The following is a 23,342-nucleotide window of genomic DNA, read 5'->3' on the forward strand; positions in this document are numbered from 1 at the left end:
CTGGATGGGACCAAACGCGGAAAGTCACAGGGGCCAGATTCCGCAGGTAGAACAATAAGGCCGGGATCACACATACGCGAGATACAGCCGAGTCTCGCAGGTGAAATCCCTCCCCTGGCGCCGGCACTTGGGAGCGGAGCGTGCGGCTCCATATGTATTGCTGGGCGGCTGCACGCTCCGGCTCCGCTCCGGAGTGCTGGCGAAAGAGGAGGGATTTCACCTGCGAGACTCGGCCGTATCTCGCGTATGTGTGATCCCGGCCTTAGAGTTATGTCGGCTCAGGACGGTTCTGGGAAATATTGGGCTGAATTTGAGCGATGAAAAAGCATCTTTGTTTATGGCATCAGGTCTTCTACGAAGTGATTTCGCTGCCCTGATACGGAGAGGGGAGAATGCACCGCCCACCGGACTAGTCCTGAGTTACGTGCTCTGCGCATTGGCGGAATAAAAAATGATGAGGAAAGTCGATAGAAATCACAAAGTCACGAGAAACCGCAGAATCCGGGAAAATTCAATCCGGGAACAAATTCCGCAGCAAAAACGCAACATGTGAACAAGCACTAAAAGAGAGTGCACCCCATCGTCCTGTGTGGAGCCCGCACGCCGCACTATAAGAGAGAGCACCCCATCGTCCTGTGTGGAGCCCGCACACCGCACTATAAGAGAGTGCACCCCATCGTCCTGTGTGGAGCCCGCACACCGCACTATAAGAGAGTGCACCCCATCCTCCTGTGTGGAGCCCGCACACCGCACTATAAGAGAGAGCACCCCATCGTCCTGTGTGGAGCCCGCACACCGCACTATAAGAGAGAGCACCCCATCGTCCTGTGTGGAGCCCGCACACCGCACTATAAGAGAGAGCACCCCATCGTCCTGTGTGGAGCCCGCACTATAAGAGAGTGCACCCCATCGTCCTGTGTGGAGCCCACACACCGCACTATAAGAGAGAGCACCCCATCCTCCTGTGTGGAGCCCGCACTATAAGAGAGTGCACCCCATCATCCTGTGCGGAGCCCGCACACTGCACTATAAGAGAGTGCACCCCATCGTCCTGTGCGGAGCCTGCACACCGCACTATAAGAGAGAGCAACCCATCGTCCTGTGTGGAGCCCGCACACCGCACTATAAGAGAGAGCACCCCATCGTCCTGTGTGGAGCCCGCACACCGCACTATAAGAGAGTGCACCCCATCGTCCTGTGTGGAGCCCGCACACCGCACTATAAGAGAGTGCACCCCATCCTCCTGTGTGGAGCCCGCACACCGCACTATAAGAGAGTGCACCCCATCGTCCTGTGTGGAGCCCGCACACCGCACTATAAGAGAGTGCACCCCATCATCCTGTGTGGAGCCCGCACACCGCACTATAAGAGAGTGCACCCCATCGTCCTGTGCGGAGCCCGCACGCCGCACTATAAGAGAGTGCACCCCATCGTCCTGTGTGGAGCCCGCACTATAAGAGAGTGCACCCCATCGTCCTGTGTGGAGCTCGCACACCGCACTATAAGAGAGAGCACCCCATCATCTTGTGTGGAGCCCGCACACCGCACTATAAGAGAGTGCACCCCATCGTCCTGTGCGGAGCCCGCACCCCGCACTATAAGAGAGTGCACCCCATCGTCCTGTGTGGAGCCCGCACACCGCACTATAAGAGAGTGCACCCCATCGTCCTGTGCGGAGCCCGCACACCGCACTATAAGAGAGTGCACCCCATCGCCCTGTGTGGAGCCCGCACACCGCACTATAAGAGAGTGCACCCCATCGTCCTGTGCGGAGCCCGCACACCGCACTATAAGAGAGTGCACCCCATCGTCCTGTGCGGAGCCCGCACACTGCACTATAAGAGAGTGCACCCCATCGTCCTGTGCGGAGCCCGCACCCCGCACTATAAGAGAGTGCACCCCATCGTCCTGTGTGGAGCCCGCACACCGCACTATAAGAGAGTGCACCCCATCGTCCTGTGCGGAGCCCGCACACCGCACTATAAGAGAGTGCACCCCATCGCCCTGTGTGGAGCCCGCACACCGCACTATAAGAGAGTGCACCCCATCGTCCTGTGCGGAGCCCGCACACCGCACTATAAGAGAGTGCACCCCATCGCCCTGTGCGGAGCCCGCACACCGCACTATAAGAGAGTGCACCCCATCGTCCTGTGCGGAGCCCGCACACCGCACTATAAGAGAGAGCACCCCATCATCCTGTGCGGAGCCCGCACACCGCACTATAAGAGAGTGCACCCCATCCTCCTGTGTGGAGCCCGCACACCGCACTATAAGAGAGTGCACCCCATCGTCCTGTGTGGAGCCCGCACACCGCACTATAAGAGAGTGCACCCCATCGTCCTGTGTGGAGCCCGCACGCCGCACTATAAGAGAGTGCACCCCATCGTCCTGTGTGGAGCCCGCACACCGCACTATAAGAGAGTGCACCCCATCGTCCTGTGTGGAGCCCGCACTATAAGAGAGTGCACCCCATCCTCCTGTGTGGAGCCCGCACACCGCACTATAAGAGAGTGCACCCCATCGTCCTGTGTGGAGCCCGCACACCGCACTATAAGAGAGTGCACCCCATCGTCCTGTGTGGAGCCCGCACGCCGCACTATAAGAGAGTGCACCCCATCGTCCTGTGTGGAGCCCGCACACCGCACTATAAGAGAGTGCACCCCATCGTCCTGTGTGGAGCCCGCACACCGCACTATAAGAGAGTGCACCCCATCGTCCTGTGTGGAGCCCGCACTATAAGAGAGTGCACCCCATCGTCCTGTGCGGAGCCCGCACACGGCACTATAAGAGAGTGCACCCCATCGTCCTGTGTGGAGCCCGCACACCGCACTATAAGAGAGTGCACCCCATCGTCCTGTGTGGAGCCCGCACGCCGCACTATAAGAGAGTGCACCCCATCGTCCTGTGTGGAGCCCGCACACCGCACTATAAGAGAGTGCACCCCATCGTCCTGTGTGGAGCCCGCACACCGCACTATAAGAGAGTGCACCCCATCGTCCTGTGTGGAGCCCGCACACCGCACTATAAGAGAGAGCACCCCATCGTCCTGTGCGGAGCACGCACACCGCACTATAAGAGAGTGCACCCCATCGTCCTGTGTGGAGCCCGCACACCGCACTATAAGAGAGTGCACCCCATCGTCCTGTGTGGAGCCCGCACTATAAGAGAGTGCACCCCATCGTCCTGTGTGGAGCCCGCACACCACACTATAAGAGAGTGCACCCCATCCTCCTGTGCGGAGCCCGCACACCGCACTATAAGAGAGTGCACCCCATCCTCCTGTGTGGAGCCCGCACACCGCACTATAAGAGAGTGCACCCCATCCTCCTGTGCGGAGCCCGCACACCGCACTATAAGAGAGTGCACCCCATCGTCCTGTGCGGAGCCCGCACACCACACTATAAGAGAGTGCACCCCATCGTCCTGTGTGGAGCCCGCACGCCGCACTATAAGAGAGTGCACCCCATCGTCCTGTGTGGAGCCCGCACACCGCACTATAAGAGAGTGCACCCCATCGTCCTGTGTGGAGCCCGCACGCCGCACTATAAGAGAGTGCACCCCATCGTCCTGTGTGGAGCCCGCACACCGCACTATAAGAGAGTGCACCCCATCGTCCTGTGCGGAGCCCGCACACCGCCACGTCTGGTATCTTTCCTCCATGTTTAGGATCCAATCCTGCTCGGAGTCCGGAGCCGGCCGCGCTGTGTGAACGGGCCCCTGGGCTCCGCAGCACCTTCACCCCAATTCCTTTGATGTGTAATTGAATGTTTCCGATCTGATCGCCGTCGTCCGTCTTCTGCCATCGCTTCCTGTGTTGTTCTCAATCTGATAACGAAAACTTGTTATTCTGCATTGGGAAGATGTGAAGATGGCGCAGATAACGCACAGATGTAGCAGAGCTGAAGCTGACACCTCACGTCTTCATTATTTGTGATGGTTGAGCGGGTCCGGCAGGTTTAGCTGCAGTCCTATGTAACATGACAGGTCCGAATGTGGAACATCACCATAATTGTGTAAAAACAACTCAGCACTGCTACATCTGACAAACACTGCTGAAAACTCAGGAACTCGGCTCTACATAATCTAAAATCCAGCAATCCTGCATCTGATAAACTCAATCCTGCCTCATCCCTCTGCTGCATCTGACAACCCGAGCTCTGCTGCATCTGACAACCCGAGCTCTGCTGCATCTGACAACCCGAGCTCTGCTGCATCTGACAACCCGAGCTCTGCTGCACCTGACAACCCGAGCTCTGCTGCATCCGACAACCCAAGCTCTGCTGCATCCGACAACCCAAGCTCTGCTGCATCTGACAACCCAAGCTCTGCTGCATCTGACAACCCTAACTCTGCTGCATCTGACAACCCGAGCTCTGCTGCATCTGACAACCCGAGCTCTGCTGCATCTGACAACCCGAGCTCTGCTGCATCTGACAACCCGAGCTCTGCTGCATCTGACAACCCGAGCTCTGCTGCATCTGACAACCCGAGCTCTGCTGCATCTGACAACCCGAGCTCTGCTGCATCTGACAACCTGAGCTCTGCTGCATCTGACAAACATCATTGATACGTTACAAACTTGGATCTGCTGCCTGTGACTATCTGACGCGCTCGGCTCAGCTGCGCCTGTATTAGTGCCACAGACACATTATTACTTTTTTGGTTACCGGCCCTGAAGACAACAGAAGCCGCATTGTGGAATTTGTGGTTGTGTCTGTCCCGGACACCCGGATAAACTGGTTTATGGAGCGCGGAGCGGCTGATCCATGGGTAACACTTTGTGCCGGGCCCTAACTTTTGTGCAGAGAGAAATATGGATTACAATTTAGTAAAGTGGACAACAAGTACCAGGAATGCCAATATAATGCAGAACAGTGCCCAAATATCAGGACCACACAGTGCCCAGATAATATGAACAGTATAGTACCGCCACACAGTGCCGCAGGAGCAGACAGAGCCCAGATAACAGAACCACTTCCCATATAATACCGCTATACTGTGCCCAAGAATCACTGGCCAATAACAGCACCATATAGTGATCAAATAATACCATTATATGGTGCACAAATAACAGTGCTGAGATTTACCACCATCGTCCATGGAAAACCATCATTCAGTGCCATAAGTACCTCCACTGCATTCCCCATACAATACCGCCACCGTCCATAAAATACCGCCATACAGTGTGTACATAAAACCACCAATGTCCATATAGTACCACCATACAGTGCATACATACAGTAGCCCTCCGAAGCCCGCTCACACTGACACTACACATTAGTCGCTAGCCTTGTGACGTGCCGCCGAGCCCGGCTCACTGAGACACTGACTACTAAGCCAAGGACAATGAGCAATGATGGAGGTGAGGATGGAACTATATAAGAGGAGGACAACGGGAGTATATATAGAAAAGTAACAATTTTATTGAAAAACACAATTAAAAACACACACATTTAAAAGACACCAAATGAATGTACCAGGAATCCATATTATATCCCATTTTAACAACCAACCATTGGAATGTACAAAGAGAAGATGTGCGGTAACTCCATGTAATCCTACCAAGTGGACCCAGTTCCCAATGACCACCCTATATCCGCAGTAATACATATAAGCCTGTGCAACTATGAAGTTAGAAAAGGTGCCAATACAAGAACCTGATCCACAATGGAGACTAACATGGAGAGTGCCCGGAGGAGCAGCAAGAGTAACAAGCCATGCGGCGTTAGAAAATCCACCTCCCAAAGCACAAGCACAATCTTACCCACATGAGGATCCCTGGACTGAGCGTCACCCCCGACGCACGTTTCGCTGCTATCCTAGCGGCTTTCTCAAGGGGAAGTGTAATTTCCTCAAAACACCTAACCTAATATCCTGTAGGACCTGCGTCACATGACAGTCATGTGACCGGGTATTTACACCACTGCTTGTATCGGCGCATGTGTCCACCGCTCTCCGCCCCGCAGCCCCGCGGGCCGGCCCACGTCTGAAAACAGTGAATGGCAGCCAGGTAACCCCAGCAACCAAACAGCCACTCACAGACGCACCGCGGCCGGACTTTGGAGGTGAAGGGGGGGAGGCAAGTGAGCACACGCGCACTGCAGCCTATAATTTACACCCTACCACAAACTTATCATTTTATATTCTATTATTCAACACCGCAACTATACAGTCTGTACAATGCCCATTATAACGTACAAAATGCAATTTAAGCAATATTCCAATTCCGCAGTTGCAGCGAAGTGTGATGTCATCGTTAGCATGATAGATTAGGATGCGTCCTTCTTCAACCAGGATATTTAGATGTAATATAATAAAATCACTAAATACAAAACAAATAAGAAAAATACAACGTCAAAAAAAGAGAAGAGAAAACAACAGAAAGGAGGGAAAAACCACAACAATAAATTTCCATAGGCTTATAAATCACTCAGACCTTACAGGAATGGGGCAAAATTTAGAGCTTCATTTACACCATATGGTTTACCTGTATTCAGGGTGACAATCCATTTCAACTCCCGTTGAGCCAGCATTTTTTTGACATTGCCACCCCTTATCCCCATATGTATCACATCAATGCCACGCACCTTAAAACTCCGTGGGTCACAATTATGGACTTCTCTAAAGTGCCTGGGAATGGTGGTTAACTCAGACAAATCCTCCACCGTCTTTGCTGCGCCAATGCCCCGCACATGTTCCCTCACTCTCAGTTCCCTGGACGTCAAACCCACATATATTAGTGGGCAGCCACACGTGGCATAGTACACCACATTCTCGCTACTGCAAGAGATGTACTCCCTAGTGTGAAATTCTCTTTTTCCATCTGAAGAGTGAAAAGAGGTACTGCGCAGGACATTGGCGCAGGCCAGACAGTGGCCGCACGTATGGCACCCCCTAATTGGTCTTGATGCCCCAAATAGGCTAGTAGTTGGTGCCATATAGTGACTTTTGACCAGCATGTCTTTTAAATTTCTGGCCCGCCGTGGGGTCATTAGTGGACAGTCGGATAGAAACGGACCCAAGGAGGGCTCGGTGCTCAAAATGCGCCAATGTTTTTTTAGGATGGCTCTGATGTTATCCCACTCATGATTATATTCAGATATGAATCTGATTGATTTGTCACCACCCTCCTTCCTTTTTTTATTATACAATAATTGATCACGTGGGGTTCTCTTAGCCCTGTTATACCCGTATCGAACACAACGTCTACTATAACCCCTTTGTTGAAAGTGCAGCGCCCCAGAGTCCTGGTCGTTGCAGTACTGTGGCTCCGCCGCTAAGGGGGGCTATGGTACGTCTGATGGCACTGAAGGAGTTCATCTGACCAGGTATCACAGACACCAATACATTTCACAGTCTGGCCACCAGGGGGAGCTAAGGGTTCTATGTATTAGGCCACTCCTCACAGTCTGGTAAAACTGGGGGTTAGATAGGAAGTTAGAACAGAAAGCTGACTGGGTTGGAACCAGGCAACACCTTGTGGCAGAGGGTGTTGTAGGGGAAGATTCGGAGGGGTCCCTGCCAGGGGTGGGATCCTGACAGAGGCCTAGCAACCAGAGAGAATGTTACAGGACCGCGCCTGCACGATATAGCGGCGGTATCCCAAGAAAGGACAAGAAGCGAAATTTATTGTGCTGAGTGAGAAACGAGATCAACGCAACTAGGAGAATACCAGTAGGAGTTGTGCTGTAAGATCGAGGCAACATCCTATTGAGGCGCATAACCGGTGGCCGGAACGCCGAGGAAGTATAGAGCTCCAGGCCAAACTTCAAACCTACGGCAGGACAGTCAGTCACAGGCGGGCTGTCTCACAGAGACCCAGGAAGACACAGGGGGGTAACAACAGGAGAGGGGTGACGATAGAGCCCAGGAAGAACCTCCGAGCCTCCCCGTCATACGGGTGCGTCCTAACCGTAAGATCAGAGGGATGTAGAAGAACATCAGAATCGAGTTGTGAGGGAACACGAGAAACAGACACAACAGTTGTGGGGTACTATCCCGTAAGCACAGCAGGGAAGTACCACAACACACAAGCGCTAGCAGGTAGGCACAGATTTCCACCTGCGAAGGGAACTCTGGAGGTGCCATCGGACCGGCCGGACTTGCGCGGCCCGGTTAACCGTATTCCGGACTGAGGACCCAGAAGCCTTCAGTAAAGAGGTAAAGAGACTGCAACCTGGTGTCCTCGTTATTTACTGCGACCGGCACTACACCGCACCATAACGTTATCATCCCATACCACCACCTTTCATTGTGCGCCCCTCAGCAGAGTCACGGACCGGGTCTAGCCACCGTGACAACCCCAGAGCAGAGACCCAGAGGCCCGGTACCGGGTACCCCTCGGCCCTGCGGCAGTGGGGGCGCTACAAAAGCGTCTGCTCATGTCACCAGCCTGTTGTTCAAATGTCTGATCAGTCGAGCATATTCTCCTCATCTGGAGGAACTGTCCGACCGGGACGGCCCTAATCGTGGCTTGGCTGTGCCCCGAAGATGCATGTAGAAGCGAATTAACCGCCGTTTCCTTACGAAATACATCCGTTTGAATAAGTAAATCAGAATCCACCCTCAAACAGATATCCAAAAAATCGATTGTATTATAGTCATATCTGTAGGTAAGTCTGATATTAAAAGAATTTTGATTGAGCACAGCCATAAAATCCCTGAGCTGTTGTTCCGTCCCCCGCCAAAGAAACAAAACATCATCAATATAGCGCAGCCAACACAGCACATGGTCGGCGGCCCGTGCCCCCGCGTCCCCAAAAACCAACCTCTCCCAATACCCCAGGAAGAGGTTGGCATACGCGGGCGCACAGGCCGCACCCATGGCTGCGCAGCGCTTTTGTTGGTAAAATGTATCCTTAAAAGTAAAAAAATTATGCGTAAGGACAAATTCCAACAGCTCAAGGATAAGTTCACACAGAGGGCCGTCCAGGTCGGAGGTCCCCAGAAAGAAGCGAACCGCCCGTAGACCATCCAAGTGATCGATACAGGTATACAGGACCTCCACGTCAGCTGTTACTAGAAGGGTCCCCTGCTCCACAAAGATCCCGTCAACCCTGGTAAGGACATCCGTTGTGTCTTTGACAAAGGATGGTAAAGTTTCCACCAAACCTTTTAGGTAGTAATCTACAAACTTACATGCGGGGTCGCACAGACCCTGCATTCCTGACACAATCGGACGTCCAGGGGGGTTGACTGGGTCTTTGTGGACCTTCGGAAGGAGGTAAAAAGTTGGGACCTTGGGAAATTCAACCATCAGACCATCCAAAACTTTTTTATTTATGATCCCATCCTCAAATGCCTGGTACAGTATCCTCTGCAGCTGCCCTGAGAAGGAGACCACCGGATTAAAGGAGAGCTTTACATAAATATTATTATTACGGAGCTGTCTAAATGCTTCCTTTTCATATTTTTCCACCGGCCAGACCACAATGTTTCCCCCCTTGTCTGCCGCCTTAAAGACCACATCTTTCATAGATTGTAACTGCCTAACCGCTTCTCTCTCATCATTTGTCAGGTTAACGAATTGCCTCCGCGTCGAAAGTTTTTTTAAATCTTCTGTTACCAACTTGGTAAATACCTGCACAGCGGGGCAGAGAGACAAGGGGGGAAAACTCGTGGATCTGGGCAATATTGCCGATGGAAACTCACCTCTCAGTGTAGTTGTTTGCTCCTCCAATAGCTCCTCCAAAATCCGGATAGTCTCCTTCTCAGTGCAACCCGGGGATTCCGATCCATGTCCTGCCCCAGAGTGCAATTTCTTCAACACTAATTTCCGAGAAAAAAGGTGGAGGTCTTTTAAGGCTGTAAAAAAATTAAAGCCATTAGTAGGTGAAAACGAAAGACCTCTACCCAGTACCCTAAGTTGACTATTGGAGAGGACATGGTGGGACAAATTGATTACCTGTAGCCCCCCCTGGGGCCGACCACCCGACTGTTTCGCCACTGACCCCTTCTTGGTATTTTGTCTAGTGGTCATCCTGTCAGTCCCCTGAGCACCATCCTTATTACCGTCTCGAAGGCCCATTCTTCCTCCATGGCCATTTTCTGCTGACTTATATGATGCAGATCGTGATCTGGAACGTGACTCATTACGGAAATAGGGACGTGAGCGTTCATTTCCATTTCTCCACTTATACATTCTATTAGTTTGTTTGTCATTGATGTCCCGCTGGAATTTTTTGGACTTTATCTGTGAGGTAAGGATGGAAACCTGGTGTGACCTGACGCCGGGGACTTACAGGGTGTAACCCCAATACAAGCAGCCACGTGTAGGGGACGGCTGACAGTGTCAGGTGTCCTGTAATGTAACCGTCAGTGGATTATCACATTCCTACAGTAGCCTGCCACCACAATGGATGTCATATCACCGATGGGCAGGGCCGCCCTGGCATCCAAAAGACACAAGCCCATGCCGCCCCCTGTACTTCTCCCCAGATGGGGTGTCTGTTACAAATATGACCCTGCCTGACATTGGAGAAAATCAGAATGACCAATAATACAGCTATAAGGATAAATAATACTGCCAAGCTATGACTGCATAATACCAGCACATAGTGATAGAATCAATGCCGCCATAATCTTATTACCACCACGAAATTACTAAGACCAATATTACCATCACTACCACCAATATAAGAGACAAATAATACAGCCAGACCATAAGCTCATGTTACCAGCATATACCGCAGTGATAACTGCTCCTCCAGCCGACATCTTGCACAAGCGCCATTATTTCCTCGGCAGCACAATCGCAGTGACTTCATGATGATGCTGCGAGAGCCGGAAGCTCTGCTACCTCACTCAAATTCAGCTCTGTTACCTCACACAAATTCAGCTCTGCTGCATCACACAAATTCAACTCTGCTACCTCACACATATTCAGCTCTGCTACTGCAGCGCCCCAGAGTCCTGGTCTTTGCAGTACTGTTGCTCCGCCACTAAGGGGAGCTATGGCACGTCTGATGGCACTGAAAGGGTTCTTCTGACCAGGTATCACAGACACCAATACATTTCACAGTCGGGCCTCCAGGGGGAGCTAAGGGCACTATGCATTAGGCCACTCCTCACAGTCTGGTAAAACTGGGGGTTGGATAGGAAGTTAGAAAGAAAGCTGACTGGGTTGGAACCAGGCAACACCTTGTGGCAGAGGGTGTTGTAGGGGAAGATTCAGAGGGGTCCCTGTCAGGGGTGGGATCCTGACAGAGGCCTAGCAACCAGAGAGAACGCTACGGGACCGCGCCTGCACGATATAGCGGCGGTACCCCAAGAAAGGACAAGAAGCGAGGTTTATTGTGCTGAGTGAGAAACGAGATCAACGCAACAAGGAGAAATACCAGTAGGAGTCGTGCTGTAAGACCGAGGCAACATCCTACTGAGGCACGTAGCCGGTGGCCGGAACGCCGAGGAAGTATAGAGCTCCAGGCCAAACTTCAAACCTACGGCAGGACAGTCAGTTATAGGCGGGCTGTCTCACTCAATTGACCTAGGAAGACACAGGGGGGTAACAACAGGAGTGGGGCGACGCTAGAGTCCCGGAAGAGCTCCGAGCCTCCCCGTCATATGGGTGCATCCTAACCATAAGATCTGGGGGACGTAGAGGGAGAACATCAGAATCGAGTTGTGAGGGAACACGAGAAACAGACACAACAGTTGTGGGGACTGTCCCGTGAGCACAGCAGGGGAGGACCACAACACACAAGCGCTAGAAGGTAGGCACAGATTTCCACCTGCAAAGGGAACTCTGGAGGTGCCATCGGACCGACCGGACTTGCGCAGCCCGGTTAACCGTATTCCGGATTGAGGACCCTGAAGCCTTCAGTAAAGAGGTAAAGAGACTGCAACCTGGTGTCCTCGTTATTTACCGCGACCGGCACTTCACCGCACCATAACGACATCCCATACCTCCACCTTCATTGTACGCCCCTCAGCAGGGTCACGGACCGGGTCTAGCCACCGTGACAACTCCAGAACAGAGACTCAGAGACCGGGTACCCCTCGGCCCTGCGACAGTGGGGGCGCTGCACTACCTCACACAAATTCAGCTCTGCTACATCACACAAATTCAACTCTGCTACCTCACACAAATTCAGCTCTGCTGCATCACACAAATTCAACTCTGCTACCTCACACATATTCAGCTCTGCTACCTCACACAAATTCAGCTCTGCTGCATCACACAAATTCAGCTCTGCTACCTCACACAAATTCAGCTCTGCTACGTCACACAAATTCAGCTCTGCTACGTCACACAAATTCTGCTCTGCTACATCACACAAATTCAGCTCTGCTACCTCACACAAATTCAGCTCTGCTACATCACACAAACTCAGCTCTGCTACATTACACAAACTCAGCTCTGCTACATTACACAAATTCAGCTCTGTTACATCACACAAATTCAACTCTGCTACATCACACCAATTCAAGTCTGTTACATCACACAAATTCAGCTCTGCTACATCACACAAATTCAGCTCTGCTACATCACACCAATTCAATTCTGTTACATCACACAAATTCAGCTCTCTATGTCACACAAATTCAGCTCTCTACGCCACACAAATTCAGCTCTGCTACATCACACAAATTCAGCTCTGCTAAATCACACAAATTCAGCTCTGCTGCGTCGCAGAAATTCAGCTCTGCTATGTCACAAATTCAACTTTGCTGTGTCATACAAATTCAGCTCTACTATGTTACAGAAATTCAACTCTGCTGTATCACACAAATTCAGCTCTGCTACATTGTGAAAATTCAGTCAGCTATATCACATACATTTGACAGGGTGACCATGTATAGCATAAACATCTCCCAACAGAGTATCAGACAGTTGTGTTTGTTTTTCTTTGTTGAAAGCTGGTGATCTTATACCAATTATCTTAGAATATATGGAAATGTGAGGAAGGACACATCTGTAGTTCCTATAATCAGACCTGTACCCAGTAATCCACTGGCCCTACAGATCTACTTGATTTTCTTTCGATTTACTCATTACTTTCAGTACCACCAGTGGATTGGATCACAGTGAGCAAATCAATGTGACGCTCTTGGGTTTAGGCTACGTTCACACTAGCGTTGTGCGCCGTTGCGTCGGCGACGCAACGCACAACGCACGCAAAAACGCGTCAAAACGCACGCAAAAACGCTGCGTTTTGCGACGCATGCGTCGGTTTTTGCCGAAAATCGGACGCAAGAAAAATGCAACTTGTTGCGTTTTCTTGGTCCGACGCTTGCGGCAAAAAAGACGCATGTGTCGCACAACGCAACAAAAAAAAACGCATGCGTCCCCCATGTTAAGTATAGGGGCGCATGACGCATGCGTCGCCGCCGCGTCGCCGACGCAAACCCGACGCACATTAGCTTAACGCTAATGTGAACGTAGCCATAGTCAGAGACGAGTTTGTTGCACGGATTTATCCTTTATGTTCCATTGGTGGATGAGCTGGTGGATGAGTTGTTACTGAGTTGGGGGATGAGCTGGTGGATGAATTGGTGGATGAGTTGGTGGGTGAGTTGGTGGGTGAGTTGGTGGATGAGTTGGTGGGTGAGTTGGTGGGTGAGTTGGTAGATGAGTTGACGGATGAGTTAGTGGGTGAGTTGGTGAATGAGTTGGTGGATGAGTTGGTAGGTGAATTGGTGGATGAGTTGTTTTATGAGTTGTGGGATGAGTCAGTGGGTGAATTGGTGGATTAGCTGGTGGGTGAGTTGGTGAATGAGTTGGAGGATGAGTTGGTAGAGATTTGGTGGAGAGTTGGGGGTGAGTTGGTCGATGAGTTGGTGGATGAGTTGATGGTGAGTTGATGGGTGAGTTGTTGGATGATTTTGTGGGTGAGTTGGCGGATGAGTTGGTGGGTGAGTCGGTGGGTGATTTGGTGGATGAGTTGGCGGATAAGTTAGTGGGTGAATTGGTGGGTGAATTGGTGGATGAGTTGGTGGATGATTTGGATGAGTTTCTGGTGAGTTGGGGGCGGATGAGTTGGTGGATGAGTTGGTGGGTGAGTTATTGGGTGAGTTGGTGGAAGACTTGTTGGATGAGTTGGTAGCTAAATTGGTGGATGAGTTGGTGGGTGAATTGGTGGGTGAATTGTTGGTTGAGTTGGTTTATGAGTTGGGGGATGAGTTATTGGGTGAGTTGGTGGAAGACTTGTTGGATGAGTTGGTAGCTAAATTGGTGTATGAGTTGGTGGGTGAATTGGTGGGTGAATTGTTGGTTGAGTTGGTTTATGAGTTGGGGGATGAGTTGGTGGAGAGTTAGGGGATGAATTGGGGATGAGTTGGTGGGTGAGTTGGTGGGTGAATTGGTGGATGAGTTGGTGGGTGAGTTGGAGGATGAGTTGGTGGATGAGTTGCTGGTGAGTTGGTGGGTGAGTTGGTGGATGAGTTGCTGGTGAGTTGGTGGGTGAGTTGGTGGATGAGTAGGTAGATGAATTGGTGGGTGAATTTGTGGGTGAATTGGTGGATGAGTTGGTGGATGAGTTAGTGGATGATTGAGGGTGAGTTGGGGGATGAGTTGGTGGATGATTGAGGGTGAGTTGATGGATGAGTTTGGGGGATGAGTTGGTGGGTGAGTTGGGGGATGAGTTGGTGGGTGAGGTTAGCATAAGTTGGTAGATGAGTTGGTGGGTGAGTTGGTGGATGAGTTGGTGGATGAGTTGTTACTGAGTTGGTGGGTGAGTTGGTGGATGAGTTGGTGGGTGAGTTGGTGAATGAGTTGGTGGGTGAGTTGGTGGATGAGTTGGTGGGTGAGTTGGTGAATGAGTTGGTGGGTGAGTTGGTGGATGAATTGGTTGGGGAATTGGTGGGTGTGTTGGTGGATGAGTTGGAGGATGAGTTGGTAGAGAGTTGGTGGATGAGTTGGTGGGTGAGTTGGTGGATGAGTTGGTGCGTGAGTTGGTGGATGAGTTGGTGGATGAGTTGATGGATGAGTTGGTGGATGAGATGCTGGTGAGTTGGTGGGTGAGTTGGTGGATGAGTTGAGTGAATTAGTGGATGAGTTGGTGGGTTAGTTGGTGGATGAGTTGGAGAATGAGTTGGTAGAGAGTAGGCAGGTGAGTTCATGGATGAGTTGGTGGATGAGTTGTGGGTGAGTTGGTGGATGAGTTGGTGGATGAGTTGGTGAGTGACTGGTGGGTGAGTTGGTGGGTGAATTGGTGGATGAGTTGGGTGAGTTGGTGGATGTTTGAGTGTGAGTTGAAGGATGAGTTGGGGTGAGTTGGCAGATGAGTTAGTGGGTGAGTTGGTGGGTGAGTTGGGGGATGAGTTGGTGGGTTAGTTGGTGGGTAAGTTGGTGAGTGAGTTGGTGGGTGAGTTGGTGGGTGAGTTGGTGGATGAGTTGGTGAATGTTTGAGGGTGAGTTGATGGATGAGTTGGTGGGTGAGTTGGTGGGTGAGTTGAGGGATGAGTTGAGGGATGAGTTGGAGATGAGATAGGGGATGAGTTGGTGGGTGAGTTGGTAGGTGAGGTGGGTATGAGTTGGTGGGTGAGTTGGGGGATAAGTTGGGGGATGAGTTGGGGGATGAGTTGGTGGGTGAGTTGGTGGGTGAGGTGGGGATGAGTTGGTGGGTGAGTTGGTGGGTGAGGTGGGGGTGAGGTGGGGATGAGTTGGGGAATGAGTTGGGGGTGAGTTGGCGGATGAGTTGGGGAATGAGTTGTGGAATGAGTTGGGGAAGGAGTTGGGGGATGAGTTGGGGGATGAGTTGGGGGTGAGTTGGCGGGTGAGTTGGGGGATGAGTTGGTCGGTGAGTGAGTTGATGGGTGAGGTGGTGGGTGAATTGGTGGATGAGTTGGGTGAGTTGGTGGGTGAGTTGGTGGATAAGATGGGGAAGAATTGGGGGATGAGTTGGTGAGTGAGGTGGGGATAAGTTGGTGGGTGAGTTGGTGGGTGAGTTGGGTGATGAGTTGGTGAGTGAGTATGTTGGTGGGTGAACTGGTGGATGAGTTGGGTGAGTTGGTGGATGAGTTGGTGGATGAGTTGGGAGATGAGTTCAGGGATGAGTTGGTAGATGAGTTGATGGATGAGTTGGTGGATCCGGCGTATCATCTCTGCAGTACAGGATGGCTCTGGAGTTGTCAAAAGCACTGTGCTCTTACTTTCATACATTGGTGAGTGACTGGTGGGTGAGTTGGTGGGTGAATTGGTGGATGAGTTGGGTGAGTTGGTGGATGTTTGAGTGTGAGTTGAAGGATGAGTTGGGGTGAGTTGGCAGATGAGTTAGTGGGTGAGTTGGTGGGTGAGTTGGGGGATGAGTTGGTGGGTTAGTTGGTGGGTAAGTTGGTGAGTGAGTTGGTGGGTGAGTTGGTGGGTGAGTTGGTGGATGAGTTGGTGAATGTTTGAGGGTGAGTTGATGGATGAGTTGAGGGATGAGTTGGAGATGAGATAGGGGATGAGTTGGTGGGTGAGTTGGTAGGTGAGGTGGGTATGAGTTGGTGGGTGAGTTGGGGGATAAGTTGGGGGATGAGTTGGGGGATGAGTTGGTGGGTGAGTTGGTGGGTGAGGTGGGGATGAGTTGGTGGGTGAGTTGGTGGGTGAGGTGGGGGTGAGGTGGGGATGAGTTGGGGAATGAGTTGGGGGTGAGTTGGCGGATGAGTTGGGGAATGAGTTGTGGAATGAGTTGGGGAAGGAGTTGGGGGATGAGTTGGGGGATGAGTTGGGGGTGAGTTGGCGGGTGAGTTGGGGGATGAGTTGGTCGGTGAGTGAGTTGATGGGTGAGGTGGTGGGTGAATTGGTGGATGAGTTGGGTGAGTTGGTGGGTGAGTTGGTGGATAAGATGGGGAAGAATTGGGGGATGAGTTGGTGAGTGAGGTGGGGATAAGTTGGTGGGTGAGTTGGTGGGTGAGTTGGGTGATGAGTTGGTGAGTGAGTATGTTGGTGGGTGAACTGGTGGATGAGTTGGGTGAGTTGGTGGATGAGTTGGTGGATGAGTTGGGAGATGAGTTCAGGGATGAGTTGGTAGATGAGTTGATGGATGAGTTGGTGGATCCGGCGTATCATCTCTGCAGTACAGGATGGCTCTGGAGTTGTCAAAAGCACTGTGCTCTTACTTTCATACTTTGGTCACATTTGCCTTGTTTTGAAGAAAGTTGACCCATACGAGCCATGATCGCCATATCTGATGGTGCAAGACTTCAGGGTTGACCTTGACACAACCTCAATGTTTCCATATCACCCTGATAAAAACAAGGTGGAATGATTATTGCTTATCTGACATCGATATCTTGTTTTTCTGAGTCAAGTGTTTCTCTTGCTTACATGGAAGAAAGTCAAGGAGCTAGAAGTGGTGTTAGATGTAGTCTAGAAGTGAGAGGGGTACTCGTCTTTAGCAGAGGATCCTTATAAAAGAAGATCTTGGCGTATCACTCCCTCCACAAGTTCTCAGATCCTCAGCCTTCCCACTCCAAACACTTAGGTCTCTTGCCAAGTCGCAGTCCTCTCACTTACAATATGACTCAGCGACGATAAGTGTGAATACCATCGACGCAGATGAGGACAAGTAAAGCTGTTAAGAAGGTTGTATTGAAGGTTTGAAAGAACATGAATCTATAAGAGGGATCTTCTCTGAGATGAGAATTATACTTGTAATTTCTTATTATTATATCGTGCTACAAGTCCTCCCTCTATGACATTGCAGCGCCCCAGAGTCCTGGTCGTTGCAGTACTGATGCTCCGCCGCTAAGGGGGGCTATGGTACGTCTGATGGCACTGAAGGAGTTCACCTGACCAGGTATCACAGACACCAATACACTTCACAGTCTGGCCTCCAGGGGGAGCTAAGGAGAAACACCAGTAGGAGTCATGCTGTAAGACAAGGCAACATCCTACTGAGGCGCGTAGCCGGTGGCCGGAAACGCCGAGGAAGTATTGAGCTCCAGGCCTTACTTCAAACCTACGGCAGGACAGTCAGTTATAGGCGGGCTGTCTCACTCAAATCACCTAAGAAGACATAGGGGGCAACATTTGGAGAGGGGCGACTCTAGGGTCCCGGAAGAGCTCCGAGCCTACCCGTCATACGGGTGCGTCCTAGCCATATCATCTGGGGGGACGAAGAAGAACATAATCGAGTTGTGAGGGAACTTCAGAAACAGACACAACAGTTGTGGGGGCTCTCCCGTAAGCACAGCAGGGAAGGACCACAACACATAAACGCTAGAAAGTAGGCACAGGTTTCCACCTGCAAAGGGAACTCTGGAGGTGCCATCGGACCGGCCGGACTCAGGTAGCCCGGTTAACCGTATTCCGGACTGAGGATCCTGAAGCCTTCAGTAAAGAGGTAAAGAGACTGCAACCTGGTGTCCTCGTTATTCACTGCGACCTGCACCACACCACAACATCATCACATTCTCAACTTTCACTGGACGCCCCTCAGCAGGGTCACGGACCGGGCCTAGCCACCGTGACAACCCCAGAACCGAGACACAGAAGCCCGGTACCGGGTGCCCCTCGGCCCTGCGGCAGTGGGGGCGCTCCAACTTGGCGTCACGAACAGGATCTACTTAAGCCTGAAGAATCAGGTCATGTGTGCCTTGGAACTGTGATTTATTGTGCTTGGACTGAGACTTATTGGAAAGACTGTGCACTGCCATTTGCCGCCAAAAGTTCCCGCCAAAAACCGCCGCCATTGCAGCGCCACAGGGAGCGCAGAGGAAGAAGAAGGGCATACCATGGGAGGAGACTACCAGAGTGGTGCCAAAAGCGGCGACCGCCCCCTCCGGCTATTGCTGCGAGATGATGACCTGCCCAGAAGCACAGGGGAACCACCCCCTGATTTGCAACGGCGGGAACGAGGTGAAGGGGGAGCTCGACCTTGGAGAAATGGCGGAGCCAGGTGCATGCACTGCCGTCGAATGCCAGACAGTGAAGACGATCAGCAAGTGCGAAGTGACCCCTGGTTGTCCTCATCAACCGGAGACGGATCCGAACCCACCGCAGCTGAAGGACTCGAACTCCTTGGGGCCGCTGGCGGAGAATCGGAGCCCGCCTATCCCGACCACGGAGCCATGGCGAGCGGAGCCACATCGGGAGGCCGCCTTGGAAGAGCCGCGGTTCGGGCTGCAGCCGACTCCAGTGTCCTTGTTAACGGAACAGATCGACATCGGTGGAATCACATCAGGCGCAGGTATGGAAGGCGCCCCTACTCCCCCGGCCGATTCTGCTCCCCTGACCGATCCTGCTCCCCTGACCGATCCCGCTCCCGCGACCGTTCCTCACCCCGACAGTGACCGGTTCCTCTCAGCGGAGCTGGTGGTGCTAACCCCCGACACGATGTGGAAGCTGGTGCCTCCGCTACCGATCAAGATGGGGGAACCCCTAGATGTGAGCTCAGAGGGGGTGATCTTTCAGTGGGATACCCCCCGGATTGGGCCAGATGGAGCTCGGGAGGAAGGCCTCACCCTTGCTGTGCTCACTTGGGAACAATATAAACAATGCCTGATCCTACACTGGAAAAACCGAAAAGAGACAGAACAAACTGACGTGCCAAAAGTGAAACACCCAAAGCCTGCGCACGGCAGGAAAGACGTGGTAAAGCGGGGAACTGTGCTGGCCTTTCACCCAAAGCGGGGTTGGGGCTCCATACGGGAACCGGGACTACCGACTGATGTCTTCGTTACTAGTCACGATGTGAAGACTCCTTTCCGCAACCGATACGGTGACTCATTATTGCAAAGGGGGATCAGGTGACCTACACCCGCCACCGGAGTGCACAAGGATGGTGCGCTCGGAACGTCCAACGATGTGGGCCTGAGGGGGTGTCGCCCGTTGCCCCGACCATGACCGATCCGGACTTGACAGATCTTGCTACTATCGCCACCGTACGCCTTGCTGCAGCTACCGAGCTTGCAACCAGGGTTAGCCTTCGAATCCAGACACCGGGTGACCTGACTGCACCCGAGAAACCAACCACCGATACTGACATTGCATCAGCCAGAGACCAGGGACCGAAGCCGCCACGGTCAGGAGATGTCCACTACCGGCTGATGTCTTGCAATTTACTATGAAGCTTTAAAGTGCTTTGCAAACTGTATATAGTTAACTGTCCGTCTTTCTATGTGTCTTCTTGCTGCTACAACCCGACTTGGGTTAACTCTTAAAGGGATCCCTTAGTTTACCCAGGATCCCTATTTTTGCCTTTTTGCTTTTGTTTCTCGTTCATTGTTGAAAAGAACTGCTGGATCATGAACACTGCATGATTACAAACTTATTGTAAATAGTTTGCACCTTCTTCAAGGTGCCCTCTACTGGTTTTACAAAAGAAAAGGACTCTTTGCAAAGAAACTGTTCTTGGAAACAGCACCGGAGTCCTTGCTGTATACGAACTTGCAGCTTGAGAAGTTGCACTACCTCCAAGAGACTTGGTCCCCTCTTAAAGGGGACGTTCACCAATAGCACTTAAAGTCGGATAATGCTTACATGTCAAAGTTATATGTAGACAGCTAGTTAATTGTGAGAAATGTTTAATAATGTGTTGAGAGAATGGGGACAGGAAGTGAACCCGTACGGGGTTAGTCGGTGAGTCCTCCTAGGAGCCATACAGAGATGGCTCAGTGATCTTGAACTGAGAGAAGGTTGATAAGTTCTATACTGTGTATAGTAGCAGAAAGGCAGTAGGCCCGGGCGAGAAGGGGCGGTCCTGCAACAGAGCGAGAGGCAGTAGGCCTGGGGCAGATAGACAGGCGGTCCTGCAGATGTAAAGGTGGAAAATGAAGAAAAGTTGATTAGCCTTATAGTGTTTTATAAGAAGGTCTTTAGTGGATTCAGCGTATACGTCCTTAAAGGCAATGTTAAATTATTATTCAGAAATTGCACTAAGTAGAATACCCGGTTGGGTAAGAGAAGTTATTTATAGTATGTTATTTAAAATATTTAACCATGTTTGTAACGTTCAAGTGTCCTCACCTCCCATAAAGGGAAGCTCTGTTCAAATTTACTTGTTATTGCATTTCGAAAATTGTATGTCTTTTTGCTGACATGTATTGTTGTTTTCTTCCCAGTCCAGGAGTACTGGATTTAACCGGGGGGGAGTGCAGCACCCCAGAGTCCTGGTTGCAGTACTGATGCTCCGCCGCTAAGGGGGGCTATGGTACGTCTGATGGCACTGAAGGAGTTCACCTGACCAGGTATCACAGACACCAATACACTTCACAGTCTGGCCTCCAGGGGGAGCTAAGGGTGCTATGTATTAGGCCACTCCTCACAATCTGGTAAAACTGGGGGTTAGATAGGAAGTTAGACAGAAGCTGACTGGGTTGGAACCAGGCAACATCCTGTGGCAGAAGGTGTTGCAGGGGAAGATTCAGGGGGGTCCCTGTCAGGGGTGGGATCCTGACAGAGGCCTAGCGAACAGAAAGAACATTACGGGACCGCGCCTGCACTTCATCGTGGCGGTACCCCAAGAAAGGACAAGAAGCAAGGTTTATTGTGCTGAGTGAGAAACGAGATCAACGCAACAAGGAGAAACACCAGTAGGAGTCGTGCTGTAAGACGAGGCAACATCCTACTGAGGGGCGTAGCCGGTGGCCGGAAACGCCGAGGAAGTATTGAGCTCCAGGCCTTACTTCAAACCTACGGCAGGACAGTCAGTTATAGGCGGGCTGTCTCACTCAAATCACCTAAGAAGACATAGGGGGCAACATTTGGAGAGGGGCGACTCTAGGGTCCCGGAAGAACTCCGAGCCTACCCGTCATACGGGTGCGTCCTAGCCATGTCATCTGGGGGGACGAAGAAGAACATCATAATCGAGTTGTGAGGGAACTTCAGAAACAGATACAACAGTTGTGGGGACTATCCCGTAAGCACAGCAGGGGAGGACCACAACACACAAGCGCTAGAAGGAAGGCACAGATTTCCACCTGCAAAGGGAACTCTGGAGGTGCCATCGGACCGGCCGGCCTCAGGTAGCCCGGTTAACCGTATTCCGGACTGAGGATCCTGAAGCCTTCAGTAAAGAGGTAAAGAGACTGCAACCTGGTGTCCTCGTTATTCACCGCGACCTGCACCACACCACAACATCATCACATTCTCAACTTTCACTGGACGCCCCTCAGCAGGGTCACGGACCGGGCCTAGCCACCGTGACAACCCCAGAACCGAGACACAGAGGCCCGGTACCGGGTGCCCCTCGGCCCTGCGGCAGTAGGGGCGCTCCAACATCATCACCAGTCGCTCACTATCCTGCTAAATGTCCTCCCTCTATGACATCGTCACCAATCTCTCACTATCCTGCTACATGTCCTCCCTCTATGACATCATCACCAATCGCTCACTATCCTGCTACATGTCCTCCCTCTATGACATCATCACCAGTCGCTCACTATCCTGCTACATGTCCTCCCTCTATGACATCATCACCAATCGCTCACTATCCTGCTACATGTCCTCCCTCTATGACATCATCACCAGTCGCTCACTATCCTGCTACATGTCCTCCCTCTATGACATCATCACCAATCGCTCACTATCCTGCTACATGTCCTCCCTCTATGACATCATCACCAATTGCTCACTATCGTGCTACATGTCCTCCCTCTATGACATCATAACCAATTGCTCACTATCGTGCTACAAGTCCTCCCTCTATGACATCATCACCAGTCGCTCACTATCCTGCTACATGTCCTCCCTCTATGACATCATCACCAGTCGCTCACTATCCTGCTACATGTCCTCCCTCTATGACATCATCACCAATCACTCACTATCCTGCTACATGTCCTCCCTCTATGACATCGTCACCAATCGCTCACTATCGTGCTACAAGTCCTCCCTCTATGACATCATCACCAGTCGCTCACTATCCTGCTACATGTCCTCCCTCTATGACATCGTCACCAATCTCTCACTGTCCTGCTACATGTCCTCCCTGTCATGTCGGACGCTGTTCACACTAGGGCATCTGACAGACAGCGGTAATTCCTCATTTGTCCACTATATGCTCAGTGGCGCCGGCTAGATTGATCCAGATTGTCCGGGGTTAATCTGGCTGGTAATCGGGTTGGAGGCTTAGTCACGCCCACTGCCTTTAAATAGTCTTTCTGAACTTTGGGCGTCGCCAATTATAGCTTGTGTCTTGTGCCTGGTGATCTCGGTCTGGAGTGGTGGTCTAGGAGAGGAAATATCGTATCTGGTGGTGTATTATCCTTCGTTATATTTCTCCTTCCTATATTTGTATTGTTTTGCCCTGTGCACATTATAGCGTTTTCCTGTGTGCCTGCGGCGTGGTGCGTTTTTAGTTTTCCCTGTCTGTGCTTTCTGTGGGGGTTGGTGTGTGGTCTTATCACTGGGTGGTGGGTGGAGGTTTCAGCTTAGTAGACATGCCCAGACATGCACACCTTCAGTGTAAACTCT

At 51.6% G+C, this 23,342-nt stretch overlaps 1 protein-coding gene across 5 annotated transcripts in view; it reads left to right on the top strand.

The window, feature by feature from the left end:
* The window catches only part of SLC4A11 (solute carrier family 4 member 11), a 285,187-nt gene that overhangs the window by 65,601 nt on the left and 196,244 nt on the right, over positions 1 to 23,342 (top strand). The window lies entirely within an intron of this gene.

This window comes from Ranitomeya variabilis, chromosome 1 (genome assembly GCF_051348905.1).
Source record: "Ranitomeya variabilis isolate aRanVar5 chromosome 1, aRanVar5.hap1, whole genome shotgun sequence".
Taxonomy (NCBI): domain Eukaryota; kingdom Metazoa; phylum Chordata; class Amphibia; order Anura; family Dendrobatidae; genus Ranitomeya; species Ranitomeya variabilis.